At 42.9% G+C, this 25,015-nt stretch overlaps 1 protein-coding gene across 2 annotated transcripts in view; it reads right to left on the bottom strand.

Moving 5' to 3' along the window:
* The window catches only part of CDK18 (cyclin dependent kinase 18), a 90,471-nt gene that overhangs the window by 47,036 nt on the left and 18,420 nt on the right, over nucleotides 1–25,015 (bottom strand). For both annotated transcript variants that reach the window (XM_083745582.1, XM_083745584.1), the window contains exon 2: nucleotides 16,478–16,602. The gene's annotated coding sequence lies outside the window, so the exon portion shown is untranslated. The remainder of the gene's footprint in view (nucleotides 1–16,477; nucleotides 16,603–25,015) is intronic.

Raw genomic sequence — 25,015 nt, forward strand, 5'->3', positions numbered from 1 at the left:
GGTGGAGGAGAAGTGACTACAGGGAGTGACAAACTCACACAAAACACCTCTGGACACACCATTACTGGTGCGGATGGCAAGCAGCACAATAGCAATGGACAGCCATGACTGAAAAAGTGGGAATGTGCAGAAGCCAACATGCCAGTAATGCACATAGGAAAACTGGAACTGAATGACTCTTACCCAAAGCACTCTTTGTTTCAGTTGCAATGTAAACACCTGCAGAAGGGCTGTGTCTGAGCTGCTTTTCTTGAAACATTTTGCTTTCATACATAGTTTAGAGTACTTTCCAGTCTAAATCTTGCAACACTTCTTAAAACTAGCATACTTTGTTGTTGTTTAGTCGTTTAGTCGTGTCTGACTCTTCATGACCCCGTGGACCAGAGCACGTCAGGCACTCCTGTCTTCCACTGCCTCCCGCAGTTTGGTCCAACTCATGCTGGTAGGTTCGAGAACACTATCCAACCATCTTGTTCCTCTGTCGTCCCCTTCTCCTTGTGCCCTCAATCTTTCCCAACATCAGGGTCTTTTCCAGGGAGTCTTCTCTTCTCATGAGGTGGCCAAAGTATTGGAGCCTCAGCTTCACGATCTGTCCGTCGAGGAAGCACTCAGGGCTGATTTCCTTCAGAATGGAGAGGTTTTATCTTCTTGCTGTCCATGGTACTCTCAAGAGTCTCCTCCAGCACCATAATTCAAAGCATCAATTCTTCGGCAATCAGCCTTCTTTATGGTCCAGCTCTCACTTCTGTACATCACTACTGGGAAAACCATAGCTTTAACTATATGGACCTTTGTTGACAAGGTGATGTCTCTGCTTTTTAAGATGCTGTCTAGGTTTGTCATTGCTTTTCTCCCAAGAAGCAGGCATCTTTTAATTTCGTGACTGCTGTCACCATCTGCAGTGAAAAAAAACTAGTATACTATGGTCCTCCACATGCTACTGAACAACTCTCAGCATCTGTATTCCATAGCCTTAGCTAGCAGAGTCAATCAGGATTTGGACTCCAACAACATCTGGAGGTCACTAGGTTTCTCACTCCTATTGCTTACCATACATTGTTACTGATATGCTGCTACAGTGCACACTTCAAGGTAAAGTGAAGTGATTAAAACAAGCTTTGGCTAAAAAACAAGACCCTTTGCTCTGCCTCTTTGTGCCCACAGGTACTAGGGATCAATGGTTTCTAACAAAGGTAGCACAGAAATTGCAGACTGTGAAAGATTTCTTTTCATATGTCTTGTTTGTTACGTACTACTAAATATAACTCTGCTCAGAGAGGAAGTGAGGTGGGGGTATAAATAGTTGCTGAGAAATCACAGGATATTGTTAGGTGCTGTTGCTGTGTGCAGGGCTATTCCGCATTCATTATCTTTATGACTCCCTGAACTCAAGAACTTGAGCTGCTTCTCTTAACTAGACGGGGACATTTCTGCCACTTTCAGGGGGAACTCCAATTAAAGTGTCCACAGGTTGAGATGGATGGGGCTGTTGCTGCTCATTTGCTTCCTGCAAGAACAAGTGTTCACCCTGTTTCAGTCTGTTCTTCTAACCAATAGTTGTAATAAATCAGAAAGCCTTCCAACTTTTTGCTAGGTGTGCTGCCTGGTTGCTAAAAAGGCTGCCCAACATTTGTCAGGGTCAGGTTTCACCTCACATACTTGTCCCAAAGGATTTGTCTGCTTCAGGTCTTTCAGCTACAAGACGCTCAAGCTCACAGAGCTTGTACCTGTGGTTCAGCAAAAGTTCTCCATCAGCTGGAATTCCAAAGAGGCTTGAGTTGACATGCCCTCTTCAATTTGCTACCTTATACACAAGGGGCATTTCACTGATATGGGGTGTTGGCTACATATAGAGATGAATTTACCACTTTCTGCTGTTCAGCACCATTAAAAAAAAACCCAGAATGAAGACAGGAACCATTGCCCTCAGTCTGATTTGGCGTCATGGCGATGCCTCATCATAGCTGGTGAGATATGGTTATGTGATAACTGAACACAAATCTGAGCAAGTGCCACCTTGTGAAATGGTGGCCAGCTGCAATGGGAAGCACGAGTTATGTGACCCCCGAGCAAGCACAATTCAAAGTGTTAGTGCTGACCTTTAAAGCCCTAAACTGCCTCGACCCTGTATACCTGAAGGTACATCTCCACCTCCATCGTCCAGCCACCTAGATCCAGCTCTGAGGGCCTTCTGGTGGTTCCCTCACTGTGAGAAGTGAAGTTACAGGGAACAAGGCCTTCTTGGTAATGGCACCTGTCCTGTGGAACGCCCTCCCATCAGATGTCAGATAAACAGCTATATGACTTTTGGAAGACATCTGAAGGTAGCCCTGAATAGGGAAGTTTTTAAGTTTGATGTTTTATGATTTTTTATATTTTGTTGGAAGCTGCCCAGAGTGGGTTGGCAAACCAGTCAGATGGGCAGCACATAAATATAATAATAATAATAATAATAATAATAATAATAATAATAATAATAATATAATTGCCACTTTCACAACAGAAACAGGTGCTGGTGGAAAAGATGACCAGAGAGTGAGGTTGTGAAGCCTTTTCCCACTCCATAAGCTGAAGAAATTCACCAGAGAATTTCAGTCTCAGACTTAATTTGCAACAGGCAGCAGAAAAACCATGCTTCTTTGGAGGTCGATCAACTGAAGAACAGCCAGATTTTTTTTTACCCCGGGTGAGGGGGACCTAGTCTAAGAACCTCTGGGCTTCCTGAGAGAGCAATGCATAATGAACGCTACAAGAGCTTGACTGAAGACCCCTTAATGTTTATGGGAAGATCTGCACTGACATGAATGAGCTCAAGGGTCAGGCTCTATGTCCATTTCTGAATATGCTCATGGGATGAAACTTATGGGGGAAATGCTATAGACACATGTTCTGTTTCTGCCATGTAACCTAATCCAATGTGATCCCCCACAGGGCCCAATGGGAGGAATTGTGCACACTGGGATGCTCAAGGTTTTTGTTTGGCCCACATTTTTTCAGCAAGCCAAACTGATTCATGCTTCCTAGACTATTATGTGGACTGAATCTTTTGGGTTTTGCAATTCTACAGATTTTGCAATCCAGTTTACAGCTCAAAAAAACACTAGAATGCTTATTTTAGGGTAAAATGCATACTTTGAGGAAAACAGCTGTTAAAAATAATGCAAATTCTAATGGAACGAACACAGGAAAAAGTGGCATAGACTGGAAATAGACCTGTCAAGCCACAGGATTGCAGCCTTAGCATTTTTTCCATGTGCTCAATCAGCATTGTCACTGGTTATGACAGCATTTCCCTTCCACCTACTTGTTTCACTCTTCTCTCAGCCTGCATGCGACTTGGGGCAGATGGTTTCATTATAGCTGCATAGAACAGGTTACCTACTAATGAGCCACAAAAAGTCTTGTCTCCCTCTGGATGGATTTCATACAGTCAACTGCCAAAAGTGCACTTTCTAACTACAGCCCAAACTAGCATTCGACGTATGCTTTCCCAAAATGTTAAACTTTGCTTCTGCAATTACATGGGAAGAATAGTGCAACTTTATTTTATGTCATATCTTTGGGTTTGTAGCCAACTAAGCCCTACTCACAGTAGACCCATTGAAATCAATGGGTGCTAGTTATCTCCACTTATTTTAATCGATTTACTCCAAGTATTACTCAGTTGCATACAATGTTTTGCGCTCCGAAACGCCAAAACAAAATAAGGGGTAAGGTTTGCCCAGTATTGAGTCCTGGATCAAAATGTTCCTGCCAGTTTAGCTCTGACAATGCGTCTCAATTCTGAATGCTCCCAAGCCCCACTCTGCCCAAATCTTAAGATCCTATTTGGAGGATCTGCTCCAACTGGTAGCCACCACAGAGAGGGCCTTTTCAGTGCACCACACTGTGAATTTCCCAGTGCTAGATGAAGACCTTTCTGTTACCAGAAACCCTTAAAAAAAACAAGCCACCACCTGGAAAGACTGGGTTCCTATTTTAAATTATTTTATTTTATCTTTGGTTTTCAGTGAGTTCCACTTTGCTGTATTGATGGAGTTTTGCCCTTTATTCGATAAAACTGGTTTTTATGCATTTATAGCAAGACAGCCAGAGAACTTTAAGTTATGGTGTGGCACACAAACGCCGTAAGTACAGTGGTACCTCGGATCTTAATTCGTTCTGGAGGTCCATTCTTAACCTGAAACTGTACTTAACCTGAAGCACCACTTTAGCTAATGGAGCCTCCTGCTGCTGCCGCGCCGCCAGAGCACAATTTCTGTTCTCATCCTGAAGCAAAGTTCTTAACCCGAGGTACTATTTCTGGGTTAGTGGAGTCTGTAACCTGAAGCGTATGTAACCTGAAGCGTACGTAACCCGAGGTATCACTGTAAAATAAAACAATGCAATATTCAGGATTGCCCTGTACTGCCAAAAATACATTTTTTTGGGGGGGGGATTTGTTTTACACTCACAGCCACTACTGGGGTAGAAGCTCATTAAGGCAAACAATTCCTTATGTTTCAGTGGACAGCTTATGATGTGCATGGTGCTCTCCTTCACCCCACTCCCAACTTCGTATTTGCTCCCTGAGCACTACCCTGCCTGTTGTTGTTGTTGTTGTTGTTGTTGTTGTTGTTGATAGCTCCCAATACTAAATGAAGTGTGCATGACATTGGAGTGCATATTGGTTTATCTGTATGATCAAGCACTAGTGCTTCAATGCACAGGGATGAGATGGCTGGATGTGCTGAATCAGAGTGCACAAACACCTGCAAACTACCCAGGGGCAATACTGGTCCCTATGCTGATCATAATGACTAGCAGAGGCCAGCAATGGCTGGTGCAGAGGAAGGGGGAACAGTGACCACAGCATCAAACTTAGGGTACACATATTTCAAAAAGTAAAAACCAGGATACCCCCAAGTTGTTGAGCCTTTTGTTACAAAAACGTCAAAAACATGTGATTATTTTATTGACTTACCAGGACAAAGTGACGTCTTTAGGGAACCCCCCCCCCAATGTCAATTCCGCCTTTGAAATCCCGGTAACGTCCAGGAAAATCCAGACGTATGGCAGCCCTAACCAAATTCTACTAGGTTCCAGAAGGAAGTGCAGTTGCTGGGAGAAGCAGTGAGAGTCTATTCTGTGAAAATGGGATAGCGAGAGAAGGGAGCAAGTTTTGCTCCAGGGACATAGCCTTTTACTTGAGTGGGGGGTGTGGAGTGGAGGAAGAATAGCCACACTGCTTCACAAACAACAGAAAGATTGTATGCTGTAGCTGAAGGAAGGGGAAGCAAAGCCTCTGAAGGAAGCCACATGAGAAAGGCTGCTGCAGCTGAAAACAGTGTGTCAGCTCAGACATTATAACATGGACACATGCAGCTGAATGAACACTCCCCTTGTGCTGTGAAGAAGAGGTTTGGGAAGCAGAGAATCTAAAAGACTGTGTTGGCGGCCAGTAGCCGGACTTCTGAGCATAAGGAAGTGGCTCATAGGGAAATTAACCAGGGAAAAGTTTTGTGGTTTGCTCCTGACAAAGGCAACATCCTAGACAAGATTTGAAACCAAGTGTGCATGTGTGTGTGTGCCAAACCATCCTTTTGCTTCATGCTCCTTTCTTTTTTAACACCCCCTGCCTTTTTCATTCCTCCAGCTTTCTCATTTTCTCTTGAGCATCCTGGGGAGTCTGGAGACAAATAACAGGGAATTAACTGAAACTATTAGGCACCCATGTGTGCAAACAACTGGCCTTTAAACTCCCTACATTCTCTAATAACTGCTGCATCACATGTTTGCATGAGTACCAATTGTGCAAGAATCACCGGCTGTGCAGGGAACAAAATATTGCTGGAGGGAAAATGTAGCATGACATGCCTGAAAAGGAAACATGGAAAGTGCCTGAATCTTCTGCAACGAACAAACAATTGCAAATGCAAAAAACAAAAACACTTTTATAACCTAGACAGCGTCTTTGAAGTCGGACAACCTATGGCTATTGCATGAATATCACGTTTCTTATCCCTTGAGTGCATATGCCACTGCAGCAGTATCTAGGAGCTGAAAGCAGTCCAAGTGGGGTAGAAAATATCTCCCTTTCCTGAATGTGTTCAAGGCTGGGCTGGGAAGGTGTTTATGCCCCTGCTAGCATAAAACACAATTTTTCCATCTCTTGGATAAATTATGTACTGCCATCAGTCGGAATTAGATACATTAATGGTTCCCCCCTGTGACTGTATTATTTCCTATCATTGGGTTAAAGCAGCTTGGAGGACACTGAACAGGAAAAAAAATGGATGGAAGGGAAAGGGTTAAGCAGACCTCCTCCAGCTCCCTTTAAACCTGCAACCTCCCAAGGCTGCTCTGGGTCTTTAAAAAGTCAAGGGAAGCATACACGCAGCTGGTGTCACGTGTGATTTCAGCCTTGTCCTAAGGAATCCCATGCCACCAAATGATTGACTTGAATTGTGGCAAAGAGAATGCAGTCAACAGACACACACAAGGCAGCAGGCACAAAGGAATCTAGTGAGATTATCTCTCCACTGAACACACCATTTCTCCCAGCTCAGGAAATGCTGAAAGGACAATTTTTGTCAAGCACAAACACCCTGCTGGTGGGTAAAGGAGGACTGCAGCAGGATAGAATCTCAAGGTTATTTTGCAATCCACAGCCCATTTGGTGCTTAATTTGACAAATGTCTAAGGCTGCCCAAATGTTCATTAAGGACAACAGTTGTAAGAAGTGAGTCAGTGATATTAGACTGAACTGAAGCTGTCCTTTATTTCCACTTCCTTGCAACCACAGTCATTGTGAGGAAACACGGTTTTGTCAACGCTGCAGGTAGAGTACAAAATTGTTTTAGAAAATTTTCCAGCAAAAAATGTTTGGAAAGCCCTAGTTCCTCTTCAGTGGTTTAGAACCAACTCATATCCTTTGCACAGCTAATCCTGTAATCCCCACTTCTGCCCACACACCCAGGACCTGCTCCCCCACAACCATTCCACTCCCTGTTTCTTCCAGCCACAACATTCAGGGAAGTGAAAGTCAGTTGCAATTCATGGCTTCATCCCACACTAAAACTGTGTGCAAATGGTCTCTTATGCCCTGCCATAATTTGTGGACAGAGAAATTGGGGGTTCTATTTTCACCTAATTTCTACAGGGCAGCAGATAATTTCTCCAGTCATTTCTCAGAAGCAGAGTTCACAATTAGCAGACCATTAGGTCCAGTCGCTGACGACTCTGGGGTTGCGGTGCTCACATCGCTTTATTGGCCAAGGGAGCCGGCGTATGGCTTCCGGTTCATGTGGCCAGCATGACTTCTGGTGAACCAGAGCAGTGCACAGAAACACTGTTTACCTTCCTGCCAGAGAGCGGTACCTATTTATCTACTTGCACTTCGTGCTTTCGAACTGCTAGGTTGGCAGGAGCAGGGAGCGAGGAATGGGAGCTCACCCCGTCACGGGGATTCGAACCACCGACCTTCTGATCGGCAAGCCCTAGGCTCTGTGGTTTAACCCACAGCATCACCCGCATCCCTATTTCAGAAAGTACTTTCTTATAAAAAGCAGTGAGAAGATGGCTTTCTGAGAACCCCTCCAACCAAGGAAGCACAACTGGCTTTGGAAAAGTATCAAATAAATCAGCTCCCTTGATGTTTAAGCACATACCTGAGCATGGTGTTTGCCACTATTTGAGGCAAAAACATGGAGATGAACCTATCTTTGTTTTCTCCACCTGAGCAGAAAACAATCCTTCCCAATGTCTTGCTATGTACTTGAAAGGGCAAGGGTTACATCACTTGTTAGCTGTAAGAAGCCTTTCTCTGTACTACTCTAGGTGACTGCTGAGCCCATTACTCAGTGCCTGAGAGCAGAGAGGACAGAGCAATCCCCCTGCCTTACCCGCTCATCGCTCTCCACAGGACTCTGCCGCTCAGTCAGGGTCTTGACATTTTACTGACAAAAAAGAAACAAAGCTTCCCTGCCAGGTGGTCACATTCTTGTCTGCAAGAAGTCAATTGGCATCCTGCTCATCAATATGTCTCCTACAGCAAACTGCTAAAGCCTGAGATCAAAAACAATGTGAGTTCCATGCAGTGCTTCCCTCCCCCCCAAAAATGCTCAAAAAGTACTCTCATTTTGACTCAAGAAAATACCATTTCATAGCTCAAATTGGGAAAAATAAATACAGTAAATGGGCAAAAGTACAAAGATTCACTAAATGTTTAGGGCGTATGCATCCCCCCAGAAAAAAAGCACTGGTTACATGAAAGAAAAACTTTTGCAGTAGCTTTCTGCTAGGCTGACCAAAATGGCAGAATTTGTCTTCTGCCCTATTTCAGCATGGTTAGAAATGGGACTATTTCCACCCTATCTATATCAAGGGTAGGGAACCTGCTGCCCCAGATGTTGTTGGATCAAAACAACTCCCATTAGCACCCAGCCACAGCTACATGGAATGAATGTACTTGCAGCATCCCATTTGCCTGGTCATGCATTTCAGTACATATGTGGGTGGGTTGCCTTCTGGATGCATCTGAGATCTCCCAGTGCTAACCCCCCCTACTTTCATGTAAGTGGAAGTGACATACTTCACCACAAGTCAAGCAACACAGAGAAGAACCCAAATGTTATGAAGCATACAGTATGCATGCAAGCCTGGCACTTATTTTAGGAACTTTTGACCTTGAACATGCTCCAGAATTTGGCACTTCAAGGGGTAATGTAGTCAAGGGCAACAAAGATAAATCTCAAGTCATGTGATCATATCAAAAGGGCATTTGCGTATTCATTAGTTATTAACTTTGCTTACTTTGCTGCCTCCATCACATCCACAAACAGCCAACCAGCAGAGTTTTTCCATGTGGTGAAGGGAATGCCTGTCTACAGGAACAGAGTGCTGGGACTCTAAGAGGTCTGCTGTGGCAGGTTTGCCAGAGACTTTGAGTGTGGTCACTCTTAAAGAAGTGTTACCCTCCCCGGAGTAACAACTATTGAAAAGTCACTAATACTCATTTTTTAGGTAAGGCACTTAGGAGGGTGGTGGCAGTCTAGCTGCAGGCACTTTTTGGAGAAACTCATGTGCAATAAACCTACTTTTGCCAAATACCAGACTTTTCGCAACAAGTAAAGTGACACGAAAATGCACTGGAAAGTGTGGGACAACAGTTGTTTTGATTCAACACTGTATACCTCCCCACAAGTGAATGTTCATTAAGTATCGCCAATGTCATCTAACCTGCCTGCAAACAAATCAGAATAAATGCTCAGAATGAAGGTCACCTAGAGCAGTGTTTTTCAACCACTGTTCCGCGGCACACTAGTGTGCTGCGAGATGTTGCCTGGTGTGCCGTGGGAAAAATTGAAAAATTCAAAAGATTTAAAAATAAAGTATTTTATAATTTTTCATATTTCTGTTTACTTACTATTTCATAATAAAGTAATTATAAAATACTTTCTTTGTGTTTATTTGATTCCTATTCAAGAGAATTACTTTATATATAGTCAATATAGGCACAGAGTTAAATTTTTTAACATTTTCTAATGGTGGTGTGCCTCGTGATTTTTTTCATGAAACAAGTGTGCCTTTGCCCAAAAAAGGTTGAAAAACACTGACCTAGAGTCACCTTCTTTTACTGTCTCTCTAGACCAAAACAAAGCTTTCCTGATCAGGCACAGGCTACTGCAGCAAAAGATGGATATCAGGGGTACTTCATAACACAGACTTCTGAGCCTTTGCCCCATGCAGTGCATACAAACAACAGTCAGCACAAGACAACCAAGAAGGCAGGGAAAGTAAGTGGTATATACTGGAAATTTCAGAATCACACAAGTAAAGGAGGGTGGGAAGAAAGAAGGATCATGAAAGGATCCATGAAAGGTAAAACTTTGAGTCTCATGTTGACTGTCACATCTACCCCCAAAATAAACAAGAATCTAGCAACACCTTAAAGACTAAGAAATATGTTGCAGCATAATCTTCCACGAGCAACAGCCCACTTCTGTCGAAAGGCAAGAAGTATGAACCAGCTCCTACTGAAGCATGAGAAGCACACACACCTTTCGCCTGCCTTAGAGATCCCCTGGCCTTCATTCCTCACTTGTAATCAGATTCATCACTTGTGTCAACTTCTCTCCACCTGGGAATCTAAGCCTATTCTCTTCGGCTCAAGAGATTTACCAGCAACAAGTCAGTCTGCAGATGTTTTATGGGCGTTCCTTCCTTGTGCAGTAAATTGCCCAGCAGGAAGACTCTAGGCTTTTTGCTGTTTTAAGAAGGGAGTGATCAAGGTTGGTGTCTTTGCAAGTGTTGAGTCTGGGATGGTGTATAGGCATGCCCAAGGCCCTTGAAGATGAGAGTCATTAATCTGCAATGAGGATGTGCATATAAGAAGCAAAGAAAGGAGCTTCACCTGGGTTTCATTGAAGACCTAGAAACGTCCAGTAATGTAAGCAGCACTATATAGCAGAGCAGAGGGGGCTGCTTTCATTTTGGTATATTCACCTCTGCATAAAAAGAGAGAAACCGACAGATAGTGCAGGGTGGATGCTATCTCAGTCTAAGGCCTTTCATTCCAACCGTGACAAGAGCGGAGCAGTTCAGACAGAAGACACTAAAATGACAGTCACTTTTTTTTTAACCTCATTAAATGAATCTACACCAGGAATCAATTCTTTTACTGGACGTGATAAAATGCATCTTGTGTTTCCCTTGGCCGGATAACGTGCTACTATGTGCCAGCTTGTCAAGTCACACCCCAGTGCCCATGGCTTGTTCAATACCCATATTGTCTGCTTTCCTAGAGGGGTTCTTGTTGAACTGTAAAGAAGTTGGTTGTGTCAGCATTTTGCATGGTACACTCCTGCTTTTCAAAGGATCACACGCCTTCAGCCAGTGTCAATCAGTGTTATCACCACAGAGGTTCACAGAACTACAGCAGCATCCATCAAGAGAGGATCGAGGGATGATTTTTATAAAGTCGCAGCACCACTCCTCCGCTACACATGGAGATGTGATTCGAAATTTCCATCCTTCAGTCTTTCCATATTGTAGGGTTTTATTTTATTTGTTTACTTTCAGGCTCAAGCAGGGAGACTAAATAATGTTTTAAAAAATGAAATGTCATTTATGGACTATGGGGATGAGACAGCCTGGGGCAAGGGTGGAGGCAGTGTTTCTCAAACATTTTCAGCTCTTGACCCCCCCATTCTAAACTTGTTCTGCTTACCCTGAGCACAAAATCAACCATCCATCTGGAAGGGCAAGCACGCAGTGATGCTATGCACAGCTACTCACATGCAAGCCTAATGTACTGCAAGTGTGCATATGGACCAGGTCAACAAATTATGAAGGGCTGAAGACAGAAATAAGATCAAGACAGCCCAGAGAGTGCTCATTATATGCTCTCTGAACTCATCTTCAAACCTGAACTTTCAGGCATGTCAGTGAATCAGTCACTGGTTGGAGCCACTCACTCAGTCTCCCAAGCATACCCCGCCTGGGTCCACTGCTTGCAACCACTGCTACATCATCCTCCAATGGGGAAAGTTAAAGAAGTATTCAAAAGACTATGGATTATGTTAACTGAACACATTGTGTTAATTGAATATGTTAACCGAACACTGAGGTGCATCTTCACAAACCACAAATGGTATGCCTGTGCAAAGCCTTAAAATGACTTCTCCAACATCAAACAAGGTGATCTCGGCAGGGCATTTATTGACCCAATCTTGCCTAAATCTATACACATCCTCAAACCAAATCACTTGGATATTCTTCCCGGGTAATGAGTCAACACTGAGAAGCACAGACATGGTACTGACACTACAATAAAAAGTTCCCATACAGACACTGTGGGTTGGTGTAGGCTGGCTACTTCTTTCTTGCCCTTTCCTATTTTTAATTAGTGCTTTCATTATCTCTACATCCTTGCCACGCTCCAGTCCACACAGAGCTCTCAGGATCCCCAGAGTCTTGAAAAGCCTATGGCTGTTCCACTTCAGACATGCAAGATTTCAGCTTGCCATCAATCCAACCTCAGAAGGAAATAGCGGAGAGACGACCACAAGTTAAGAATGCTGCCCTTTAGTGAGAAGAGGTCCTGCTACTTGCGACAGCTAAGACTAGCCATCTTACTTTTACTCTGCGCTGCCCTTAATTATTTCTTCTTAGTGTCATGTGGCAGCAAGTGATTAAAGCAGAGGGGGTGGGATCCAAGGTATCAGGCTTCTATTCCTGGCTTGGAAAGAAAGCGAGACAGAGCAATTAAGAGAAGCAGGTCTATTGGGCTCAGTTCACAGCTCAAAGGAAAGAGCAAGTGTTTGGCTAGGAGGAGGGAAAAGTGAATGAATGAGTGATTCTCAGAGATGGGAATTTTTGCAAAGCAAAAATTGAATATAAACTCTAGTTCTACGCTCTGCATACATTGCCCGAGTTTGTATACAAATGCCAGATTATTTTACAGGCCTTTGCACATGTCTGCTTCAGCTAGCAATGTTAAGCAAGTGCCAGTGACTGGAGGAAAGGAGCTATTTTTGCAGTCAGAAGGACTAGAAACATGTTTTTTTAATAAAAAACCCCTTAATTTTTTAAAACTAACAAATCAGGGCTGCACCCTTAGAAGTGGGAATTTCAGGAGAATATTATGAAAATGGTATACAGGTGGTACATGACTCCAGTCAAGCTTGCAAAAATCTATCATTTGCCCGATAATAAATGTTGGAAATGTAAAGAGACTGAAGGTACTTTCTTCCACCTTTGGTGGACTAGCCCAAGGACTAAGGCCTTCTGGGAAATGATATATAATGAATTGAAAAAGGTATTTAAATATACTTTTTTTGAAGAAACCAGAGGCCTTTCTCCTGGGCATAGTCGGCCAATTGGTGTTAAAAGAGGACATAACCTTTTTTATGTATGCAACAGCAGCAGCAAGAATACTTATCGCAAAGCATTGGAAGACACAAGATCTACCCACTGTGGAAGAATGGCAGATGCAAGTAATTGACTATATGGAGATGGCAGAAATGACTGGCAGAATCCGAGACCAGGGAGAAGATCTGGTGGAAAAGGACTGGAAGAAATTTAAAGACTATCTGCAGACACATTATAAAATCTATGAGTGCTAAAAGGATGTGAGATATAAAATAATATGGCATTAGTGAATAAGTGATGATTATGTAATAAGGAGTCTAATAGGGATGAAAATACGGAAATAAGACTTATTTAAATATTTTAACAGATAATGGGATTTAAAAGAGGACAGGGATTTGCTGAATTTGATGGTAAACAGGAACACAGGGAAGGGAGGTGTGGGGAAGCCAGGAAACAGGGTTAAGAACTTAGAATTTCAAAAGAAAAATGTTTTTTCTTTCTTTTTTATGTACTCTTTATATTCTATACTTTATGTTTTGTAATGTTTTGTATTGTTTTGTTTATTATATGCTTTTATGTATTCTTATAATTTTTTTTAATAAATATCTTTTAAAAAAAAGAAGTGGGAATTTCAGCATCCAGCACAACTATTAAAGGTGCGGGATCCTGTTCTCTTTTCCATCTGGCCACCGTAATCATAACATGTTATTGTTATCTTTTATTTATTTAATGAAGCTGAAGCCATTACCCATTAGAAAACAACACAGAATGAAATACATTACACAGTTAAAATAATTATTAAAACTTGGCATTCTGTCAAATGAAAATTTGCTGTGCTGAAGAATTTAACTTGGCGTCCCCACAAAGCTATAAACTGCCACTCTGAAGAAAAACCAGCCACCTTTTCAGAAATGTAAGGAGACCTGTCCCCACACCCCTCATAAGAAGTTATCAAGTACCCATAATCATAACATAGATCTTCTCAGCACCAAAAATTCAAGCTTTCAAGGTGCAATTGCACGCATGTGGATAACACACAGACCTACCTGTACATATGATCCGGAATGATGCAAAGGATAATTCTGGATGTTACATAATATAGGTGGAATAGGAAATAGAATGGGCTGGTGCTCCCTGTTCTCCCTGTGTGTTCACGCAGTTCTAATCTGACATCTTTTCTTGCAGTCAGATGTGACAAGCCACCTCCCAGAGGTTACCATTCAAGCAACGCACACATTCACAAAGTTTGTCTGTTTCCCTTTTAAGCAGAGATTGAATGGCAATCTGTCGTGGATGTTTAAGTTGAGATTTCTGCATTGTAGAGGGTTAGACTTGACGACCCTCAGCTCTATGATTCCATGAACAAATTTGTGAGATGAACCTGAATTGGTCTATTCTTGCTGCAACTTTTCAAGGTTGCTTATTCTTCTACTGGCACCCTATGCTTCAGGATCATCTCTTGGTCTATCTTGGATTACTCCTAGTTTTGGAGCTCAGTCCATAGCAAGCAGAAAACATGATGGAGAAAATATTGCAATTGTTTTTAAAAAGCAGAATTATGAAGCTTATTCTGACACAAATCAGTCCCTCAACTCCTTCAGTTTCAAAAATGCCATTAAGAAAAGATTGTTTCTGGAGGCAGCAAACAGAACGCATGCTTTATTTTTTAAAGGGGGGAAATCAATAGCAGTTCTTTTGTAGAAATATAATGCATAGCATTGTTATTTTGTTTTCATTACCCACACCAGAAACTGAAATAGCTACATAGAACAACTAAGGAGCTGTCGTGACTATCTAGGCATTAGTACCCTATCTTATGGAGCAGCTTCGGGTTCTGAGCCTGATGCTGGTGACCAGGCGCACACTGGACCAGATCCCACAGCAACAAGGTCCATAGAACCAGGGCAGACACCCTCAAAGGCACCCTTCCCATTCCAACACCATAGGGAGTGCATCAAATGGGAAATCATGGAGCGAAGGAGAAATGTGGGAAGGGGGTAGAGCCTAACAGCTGGGCTGGAGGCAGGTACCCAGTAGGCCTCAGTTCACCACCAGCCCCCGCAGAGGCAAATTGCTAATTCTCCTTGCTGCCATTCACAAAGAGCTTCTCCTTGGGACCAGAACAGGGCAGCCACTAAAATGAATGTTAGGCTGGTCAGATGAAAAATTATAGGGTCCCAGCACCTTTAATAATTGTGCAGGGTGGTGAATTTTAGCATGAACCATCTGTCACGCAAGGAAGCGTCCCAATGGTCCAGCCTTTATTTCTCTATCAGATGACCTGGCATTTTGCCCAATGCTCCCACAAACCTGGGTGGGTGGGAGAGGAGTCCAACTTTGCCTTCCCCAGTAGCATGGGGTTAGCAGCCTCTTCTGCTTTTGCAGAAGAAAGCCAGATCTCCAGTTAAAGGCCAAAGGGTTCAATATTCCCTGGACTTTCCGCCTAGTAGTAAGCACTCAGCAGCAGGAGCTGTAATAAAAGACGGCCGTTACCCCATTTTCTTATCCTGGCTTAATGAACTAGTTTTGCAATAGGGGCAATAAATAATAGATTACTCTCAGAGGCTGGTGTAGCAGCAGTGCTGCTGCTGCAGAGCACTAGCTGCCTAAGCCTCACCGCCGTAGGGCTCCAAATCTATGCTACTTATAGCTGCTACAGAGCCACATCATACAAAGCCAGGAAACCAAACAGTTTGCCCCCCCTGTCAAAGGCTAAACCAAAAGCAACTGTGCATGCATCCCAGTTGTGGATTATGCCCCCTCCCTTCAAGAGGTTCACCTGGGGCCTTTGTTATAGTCTTTGCAATGCCAGGTGCAGACCTTTGTACTCTTCCAGGACCTTTAAATTTGAATGATACGTTTTATCGCATTCTGATATGGCTTTCTCTTCTAAATTCTAAATGGCTTTCTCTTTGCTATTTTCATATTCATTTTTAACATTTGTTTTAGGCTGGTCTTTTTAATGCTGTTTTGATAATGTTTTATGTGAGTCTTTGTGATGTCATCCCTATTCTATAATACCACAGCATTTCGGCAATTGTTGAAATAAGCTGAATATTGCTTAATACCACAGTTTCAAAGTGGCATACGATAGACATACAGCCCAAAAATCAGGTCCCCTCCAGACTATTGTTTTTGAGGAGGGGTGTTCTGCAATATGTCACTGACACAACAATAGTGCATTAGAGGTGGAATTATAGAACACCCATACACCATTTCACTTTTGGTTGTTTTGTGATGCTTCACTAATGCTACCCCATTATGGCCATCTAGGTGGGCACTCTTTCAGTAAGTATAGTACAACAAAAGTGGGTCCACCCCCAGAGTCACAGGATTTCAGCAGGAAGCTATGGCACATGCACTACTAGAAACGAAGCAGTATGTCCAACCCAAAACTTTTGAAGGTCCAAACAATATTAAAAGCAGGATTGTGTATAACCAATGCCACCATTATCACAAAGGATCATGAAAGAACAGTTAAAAGGAGGCCTGGAGAGGCTCTAAGTTAAATTTAACCATAAGATAAGCTTCCTTAACATCTCTACTGAAATTTTAAAAATTACAAAGACTTCACAGGAAGCTCAAAAGAGGGGTGTTGTAAAGAAGGGTGCTCTTGTGTACTTACCTTTTCTGCCACACCAAGGATCACTGCTGGAGTGCCCTTTCCCTCTGGTTACTTATTGCCAAAGGCTCTCCTCTACGTATGCTGCATGCTGTTTTACCGCACAATAGCCAGACCTGCACGGCATTCTGTTAAAAAGACAAAAAACCAAACAGCCTGTCATAGCCAGCTCTTATTCATTTATTTCAGTTCTTTAAAAATGTTTTCTTTTTTCAAAAGTGCATAAACTGCTTTGGGGGCCTCTATGAGTGTGGGTGGGTGTATTTAATTGGGTTGTGCTGATAAAGTGCCATAATAAGGCAGGCTAGTCTGGAAAAGGGTTGTGAGAAAGCTATTTCAGGGTGAAGGAAGGATTGGCAGGATTGCAAGCAGGAGTCCAGGGCAAGGAATCTAAGCATAGGACCATCCAACTTCTGCTTTAAAACCTCCAGTGAAGGAGAGTCCACAACCTCCTGAGGGAGTGTGTTCCACTGTTGAACATTATGTTTTGGATTTCAGACAAGTTCAAAACCTTCCTCCCAAGAGATACATTTCAGGTCTAGTCAGTGATGTGGGGCAGAAAACTTTCAGTTGAAAATCTGTTTCATAAGTCTGTTGGTAACAATGAATGTACGCTAATTGCAAATGCAATATTAGGCAAGCTTAGCAGCTTCAAGATGTTTGGCTTTTTAAAATAAATACGAGTAATATAAACATGCTAAATTGGATCACTGAAGGGGTTGCCAACCCTTTGGGGTCAGTAGATGCATATGGAATTTTGAGGAAAGTGTTCTGGGCACCAGTCACAAAAGTTGCATAACAGAAAATAGCTGCCACCTCTAAAAGAGCGCTGGGGGGGGGGGAGAGGGATAGAGGACTACAAAATGGTATAGGCATGTCCCCCCCCCCAATCAATGGGGGGAAAGGCACCTCCATCAGCACTTGCTCACAGAAAAAAGCTCATTGCACCTCTTCCCTGTTTAGAATGGATGAAAGGGAGGGTGCCCAATTCTGGCATCTAGTGACACAATGGGAAGATTTGAGGGGGGTGTTTGATGTAGAAATGGCTGAGCCATTACAAACTGGAACTGAGCAGGAAGATTGAATAGTCTCTTGAGTATTGTGGATTTTTAAGGGCATATTTCCTGAGACCTTTCAAGGGTGACTTATATACCGGTAGGTGTACTGGCTCCCACTGGAAACCCCTGCTCTAGGGGTTGCTATGATGAAACCTGAAAGTCCACATCATTGCAGAAGGTCTCATGTCTGTAAGGACTTTTTCACAAGTGGATTAAGAGACAACATAGGCCTAGGCTATAGAATAACAGGTGGCTGCCAAAACTGGTCTCCTGAGGGCACCTCCTGCCTCACCAGTCCCAGGTGCCTTTGTAGGACTTCCCAGGTAGTCCGCTGGGCGTGTGAGTGTGGTCAGAAAGGGAAGCAACCTTGACTTACCCCTTTCCATTTTCTCCTAAAAATGTTAAGTGTGTGTGTGTGTGTGTGTGTGTGGTATACACACACACACACACATATATATATATGTATATGTATATGTATATGTATATGTATATGTATATATATAGAGAGAGAGAGAACACCAAGCATGGTCCTAAATTAATAGGGAGGATCCCATCTCTTGGGTTAGACTGGAACAAACAGAAAATTTAAGGCGTAAGCCAAAATGTGGCAACGATGTAATATTCTGAAGATTAACATACATTTTACATAATTTGAATATCTGCTGACATGGGTAAACTATGTAACTGCAGACTTTGGAGAATGACAGACTTCAACTACTAATTTGATTAAATTACTATGGCACATACATTAAATTAGGTTATCACTTTGCATTTGAATCAAAAGGAAATATATTCTGAACAAAATTTAAGCAGAATAAAATTAGAATGTCCAGTCCTTAAATTTCCCATTGTTTCGCTGTGTCCCTTTCATTCATGCATTTCACTATGAACTCATGGATATAAAGGTAAGAGACCTGTAATTGAAGACATAGTTATTGTCATTTCTGTTAAGCATACTAAGGATTATATGTAGAAGTTATAGAATAGGAGACATTCTCCTCCACCTCTGAGCAATTTACAATCTAAATAACTTGCTTATGTTCTCTTCCCAATTCTGAAAAAGTCATACAAAGAAATCCAATGGGACTTGATTATTCAGATATTCTGTACTTTCAGATCTGGAAGTTCTGGTTTCCTTATTCTGCCAAGCAATATAAAATGACCAGTAGCAACCCAGTGGGAACTGCATTTAGAATTCAGATTCTATTTTATTTAGCAACAAAAACAAAAAAAACCCCCAGTCTGATTCACAATTGACTCTACATGCCACTCAATGTCAATAAATGACTTATCATTTAAGCCTTGCTCAATCATACTCTGAACTCTGAGGGGAAGGATTGTGTCCTGTTGTTGTTTAATCGTGTCTGACTCTTCATGACCCCATGGACCAGAGCACGCCAGGCACTCCTGTCTTCCACTGCCTCTCGCAGTTTGGTCAAACTCATGCTGGTAGCTTCAAGAACACTGTCCAACCATCTCGTTCTCTGTCGTCCTCTTCTCGTTGTGCCCTCAATCTTTCCCAACATCAGGGTCTTTTCCAGGGAGTCTTCTCTTCTCATGAGGTGGCCAAAGTATTGGAGCCTCAGCTTCACGATCTGTCCTTCCAGTGAGCACTCAGGGCTGATTTCCTTCAGAATGGAGAGGTTTTATCTTCTTGCTGTCCATGGGACTCTCAAGAGTCTCCTCCAGCACCATAATTCAAAAGCATCAATTCTTTGGCAATCAGCCTTCTTGATGGTCCAGCTCTGACTTCCATACATCACTACTGGGAAAACCATAGCTTTTACTATACAGACCTTTGTTGGCAAGGTGATGTCTCTGCTTTTAAAGATGCTGTCTAGGTTTTCTCCCAATAATCAGGCGTCTTTTAATTTCATGACTGCTGTCCCCTAACCTGATACAATTTCAGCACAATGTCTGAAAGAGCCTATATGCTTACCAAGTGTGCTTATGTAGGCTCTGTCTGCACGATAAGGACTCTGCCTATTTCAAGGGTCCCAGGTTACTCACAGCCATTCAGGTCCTTTCAGAACATGCATCATGAACATGCATCAATAACGGGATGAGCAGGCACTATCCCCAAACCCCTTCTCTGTACAAGTTCAGAGAGACCATGTCTAACAGTGTTTCCCTATAGCTGACATGTGAACTACTTCCATTGAGAAGCAGTTTATCTGTAGCATTTGTTCTGCAGTGGTTATCTTGCATATGCAAATTAGAGGTCCAGGGAGGCCTGGGCCACCTCCAGCTGTTGAGGCCTCTAGCCATACTAAAAATAAAAAAAAACAACAATGCACAAAAACAAAATAAGGCACGCATACAGAAAAAGAGTTGCTTGTTTATATAATCAGCTGAGCCGAGAAGACACATTCATCACAGTCCAATCTTATGTCATCAGAACAGATATAGTTTTATTAATATTTCCACACATTTCTAACTCTTCAATATGACAGAATCAATATCAGTTAACAAAACAAAATTAATTCCCTCCCACACCAAATCACTGCTCTCACTAGCAAAAATTTGGAGCTCTAAGCTGATAATGTGTGTCGCTTTTTGATGAAATCTCTTTCCATCACTCTATTTCAAATAGTTACCTCATCAGTCTTACCCAGTAGCAGCACAGGATTTAGGGTGGTGCAGGTGGCTCTCCTGCACAGGATGCTAAGCCAAGATGTATAACAACATCATCATCATCATCATATATTTATACAGGTACCTACTGAGAAGATCCATTCAAAAAGCAACTGTACCAAAAGGTATTATTGTGAAAATAAGAAATATTTAGGGGCATGTGCCCAATTTTGTCCTCAGTCAGGGCGCCATATTACCAAAGTTTGCCCCTGCCAGTAGCTCCTGCAACACACAGCCCACATTGTTCCAGGCAGCGGGATGCCTGGAGCATCATTTGCAATTGTCTCTGGGGAAGTTTCCATTCTTTGTTGAAAGCATGCAGTGTGGGTGGGTTTGCTCTACTTCAGCTGGGAGAATAATTGCTACAGGCTTACCGAGGGGTAGAAGGAGGTGGTGAGAAGTTATTAGAAATTAGGAGAGTTGTGCCTATTACTTTCCAGAACAAATTGGTAGGCAGCAAGGGAAATAAAAACCACAGAAAGCGAGTGAGACAGGCATCATGTTCCAACATCTCACGCACGCCTGATTGATTTGAGGCCGCACATTTGGTAAGAGCTCAGATGAAGTACCTATTTCCAAGCCAGGCTGAAAAGATCACTGCAGCAGAACAAACAGTTTCCTCAAATGAACTCCCTGAATGTTCTCATTTGCCCTCAATGGGTGGACATTCCTCAGGTTTGGTGGAGCTTGGCAAGACCCACCCTACTCTGTATTGGAGGCGAAGTATTACACGCTGCTAAAACTCTACATTCCTATAAATTCTTTTACGTGAGTCTCTGTGGTTTGATGTCTTACCAGCCCACTCTACACTTAGCTGAACTCTTTCTTTCATGCATCACCATTAGCGATTTGAAGTGAGCTACATTTGACCTTTATACCCCCTGCCCGTACAGGCCAGTCTTGACAGACTCTGGGGTTGTGCGCCCATCTCACTTAAGAGGCCAGGGGCCAGCGCTGTCCGGAGACACTTCCGGGTCACGTGGCCAGCGTGACAAAGCTGCATCTGGCGAGCCAGAGCTGCACACGGAAACGCCGTTTACCTTCCCGCTGGTAAGTAAAGGTAAAGGTACCCCTGCCCGTACGGGCCAGTCTTGACAGACTCTGGGGTTGTGCGCCCATCTCACTCAAGAGGCCAGGGGCCAGCGCTGTCCGGAGACACTTCCGGGTCACGTGGCCAGCGTGACATCGCTGCTCTGGCGAGCCAGAGCCACACACGGAAACGCCGTTTACCTTCCCGCTGGTAAGCGGTCCCTATTTATCTACTTGCACCCGGAGGTCCTTTCGAACTGCTAGGTTGGCAGGCGCTGGGACCGAGCAGCGGGAGCGCACCCCGCCGCAAGGATTCGAACCGCCGACCTTTCAATCGGCAAGTCCTAGGCGCTGAGGCTTTAACCCACAGCGCCACTAGGGGCCCAATCCAAAGACAGTAACAAAGCAACACAATGCATATTTAGTCAGAAGTACGTCCCACTGAATTCAAATAAAATGTGCAAAGGATAGAAGCCATACCATGCTTAAGTCCCTTTACTATAAACAGGATATAATTAACACAAGTCCTATGGAGCTCAAGGGGGCTTGACTAGCATTTCCTGGTCCAGGTGTGGAGCTTGCGCAAATGGCTTGCTCCTTTGCAGGTGGGATCCAGTCACATACTGACAAGTTCAGTTTGGGCAATTAATGTGGATGTGTGGTCCATGTGCACCAATCCTGCTTCCAAACCCTGAACTTCCACCCAGCCTTCTTGCAGTAACGGGAAGTGATGAGAAAATGCACTGGGTAACAATATATTGATATGATCCTGTAAAGCCTCTCTCTGCAAACTTTGTGCAAGCAAATCAGGATGAATAAACACGTCGCCAGGAAGTGACCAGACAGCAATTGACATCAAATTGTCCCTGTATACAGCTGATTTGAAATTTCTAAGGAAAGTGAAGAAAAATAAATGCTTGCTTTCCAGAGTCAGTATAATCACCTTCTAGCCTTCTATATTCATTTGCAAGAACAGTACAAATCATGTAGTTCATTATAAAATGGAAGCAGCAGCCTTTTGACATTTAGCTATGCTAGGGACTCTGCTGGTATCTGGAAGCAAGTTGGCAGCACAGATGCATAATTGTGAAGACAGATGTACTTGTGAACAGGGGTGGGTGGGTGGCTTTCGTTGCAGAATGAGCTTTGCTTTTCTACACCTTCCCTCTTGCAAAGACAGTTGCTTTTAACCTGCTCAGTCCTCCCTGCCTTTTCTTCCCAAACTTCAAGGAGGTAATACATTTTGTATATGTTCATATTCAAGTATCTGTTTAAAATCTTTGTTCAGACAAAAAACAATTCAAAAATTTCTCAAAGGGGTGTGTGTGTTTGCTTTGCGAGTGACATGAGGGCTAGCCAATCACTACTGTGCAAATTTGGAAATTAGAAACAATAACTTAAGTTGCACCTGAGCCTAAACAGCGATACATATGCATTCACAGTGGGCCAAGGGAGAAAGCTACACATGTCCCTGTTTATCCTATGACTAGACTAGTCTAATTTATGTGTTGCCTTTTCACAAAATAAATTATGTTCAAAGCAGATCACAACAAAAACATGGTTTTGAAACGTGGTTTCAAAAACAATATTTCAATAAGAATATAGCTAACAGTTCAAGACATGAAAGTATTTCAGCAGCAAATTTTAGAAGAAAAGAAAAAAACACAGCATCAATGCAGTAAGTATCCATGTAGGCACATTTCAAGGCAAACACCAGAAGTGTAGGAAGCATTTTAGGGACCAGAAACAGTTGGTATCTCTCTGGGACTGAACTCAACTCTGCACATATAAGATGCAACTAATCTATATGCTACCATGGCAACTTTGAGGCTAGTTTTAACATCTAACTAGCAAACACACACAAACACATTCTAAAACAGGGGGGGTTACTATATCACAGCTGAGTTCCAGGCACCTGTCTCTTGGTCACACACCACATGAGGAAGGTCTCATTGTATTCTCCTCACCTCATCATTTTCATCAATTTGATTTATTAACCACCCTTCACCATAAGGTCCCATTATTCAGTGGTATGTCTGTAGGGGAGGGCCCTTCATTTTGCAGCATATCATGCAAGGTGCTGGTACTACATCTTAAACAAGTGAACAATCCACTTCTCCAGTCCCAGGCTCTATTACTACTACTTCTGGAAGAGGCCCAAGCCATTTCGCTACCTGAGGCAGGGCAAACAAGTCTCTCCCCATCTCCAGGGAAGCTGCATATCTCCCAGGAAGCTGGTCATATTATTTTGGCATCCAAGGCAGAAAATCTGCATGTGGTTTTTTCTGGCAGTAAAAGTGAGGTTACAGGGAACCAGGCAGAGGGCCTTCTTGGTAGTGGCACCCACCCTGTGGAACGCCCTCCCATCAGATGTTGAAGAAATAAACAACTATCTGACTTTTAGAAGACATCTGAAGGCAGCATTGTTTAGGGAAGTTTTTAATGTCTGTTGTTTTATTGTGTTTTTAATTCTGTTGGGAGCCACCCAGAGTGGCTTGGAAAACTCAGCCAGAAGGGCAGGGTATAAATTATTATTATTATTATTATTAAAGTACAACAATAAATTAAATAACTTAGCACTCCACTGCCGCATCAGGACACCCCAAACATCAGGACACCCCGCCTCATTTCGGATAACAGTAGGATAACAACCCTAGCTCCTTCATCCAAACAACTTTGCTTTGCAGTATCTAGTCCCTCCCTTACCAAGGCCACCCAGATGAGGTAAGGCAAGCTCAAAGTGATGAGTGAACTAAAGGCTTTTATTCCTCCAGGGCTGGATGACCCCAGAAGATCACTTCCATTCTTTCTCAAGGATAAGGCCTTGAAGGAGCAGAACTCTGACGTGGATCCTAACACTCTACCTCCTTTCTGCCAATTTATAGCCTTACTTGTAGCTTTGCTTCACAGAGAATGGAGTACTTGACTTGGTTTCCCCACAAAAGAAGAAGTAGTACAGATCCAACTTCTGAACATCCTGATCCAGGTCAGGTTGTCGTAGTCTAATGGGGGCAAGATGCTCCCTTTCTGTTATCCTTTTTCTATAACACATGAAACAAATTGCTTCTGCAGGCTCAGTCCCAACGAAAGCCTTAGCATCCTAATATAGAGTAGCATACATGGCATTTTTACCAGCTTCCACAAAATACTGCATCCAAAAGTGCCAAGAAAGAAAGAAAGAAAGAAAGAAAGGTACAGGATTACACAACAACCAACAACAAAGCCCTGTGGATTCTGCAATTACGGAGTCACAGTTTTCTGCAGTTTGATAGATTTTGAACCAGCATTCATACTATCCCTGTAAAATCTGACCAGTAGCTGCTAAGAATGATAATAGAATCTGGAAATATTCACAAGCTCAGAGAAACCACAGTTTCTGCCCCTGTGGCCTTCACAGTACTTCCCACACAGATACATACATCACTTCTCAGTATGCAATTCTTTGCAAATTCCCTGAGTAGGTCAGCTTTTGATGCTAAACTTACACCATTTAAATTCATTTGAAAAGCACCCTTCATAATTTGAGCAGCAGCTGTAGCTTATTCAGATATCCTTACTGCAGATCCTGTATCTACTACTTATCACCATCATCGCCAGGGCTAGGGAAATAATACTGAATTCATGGAAATCTAACTGCAATAAAAAAAATAAAAACTAGCATATGAAACTGGCAACACAAAGGTGTGAATCACATGACCTCCTACTGAATATGCCTATATTCATGTTGCAGAGATAGGTCTGCATTTCGACATTTTGAGTTCTCTTTGTGACTTGGCAATTCTTACACTGCCATACTAAAGAGAAAGGGGGGGGGGCTACC

This window comes from Podarcis gaigeae (genome assembly GCF_964106915.1).
Source record: "Podarcis gaigeae genome assembly, chromosome: 6".
NCBI classification, from domain to species: domain Eukaryota; kingdom Metazoa; phylum Chordata; class Lepidosauria; order Squamata; family Lacertidae; genus Podarcis; species Podarcis gaigeae.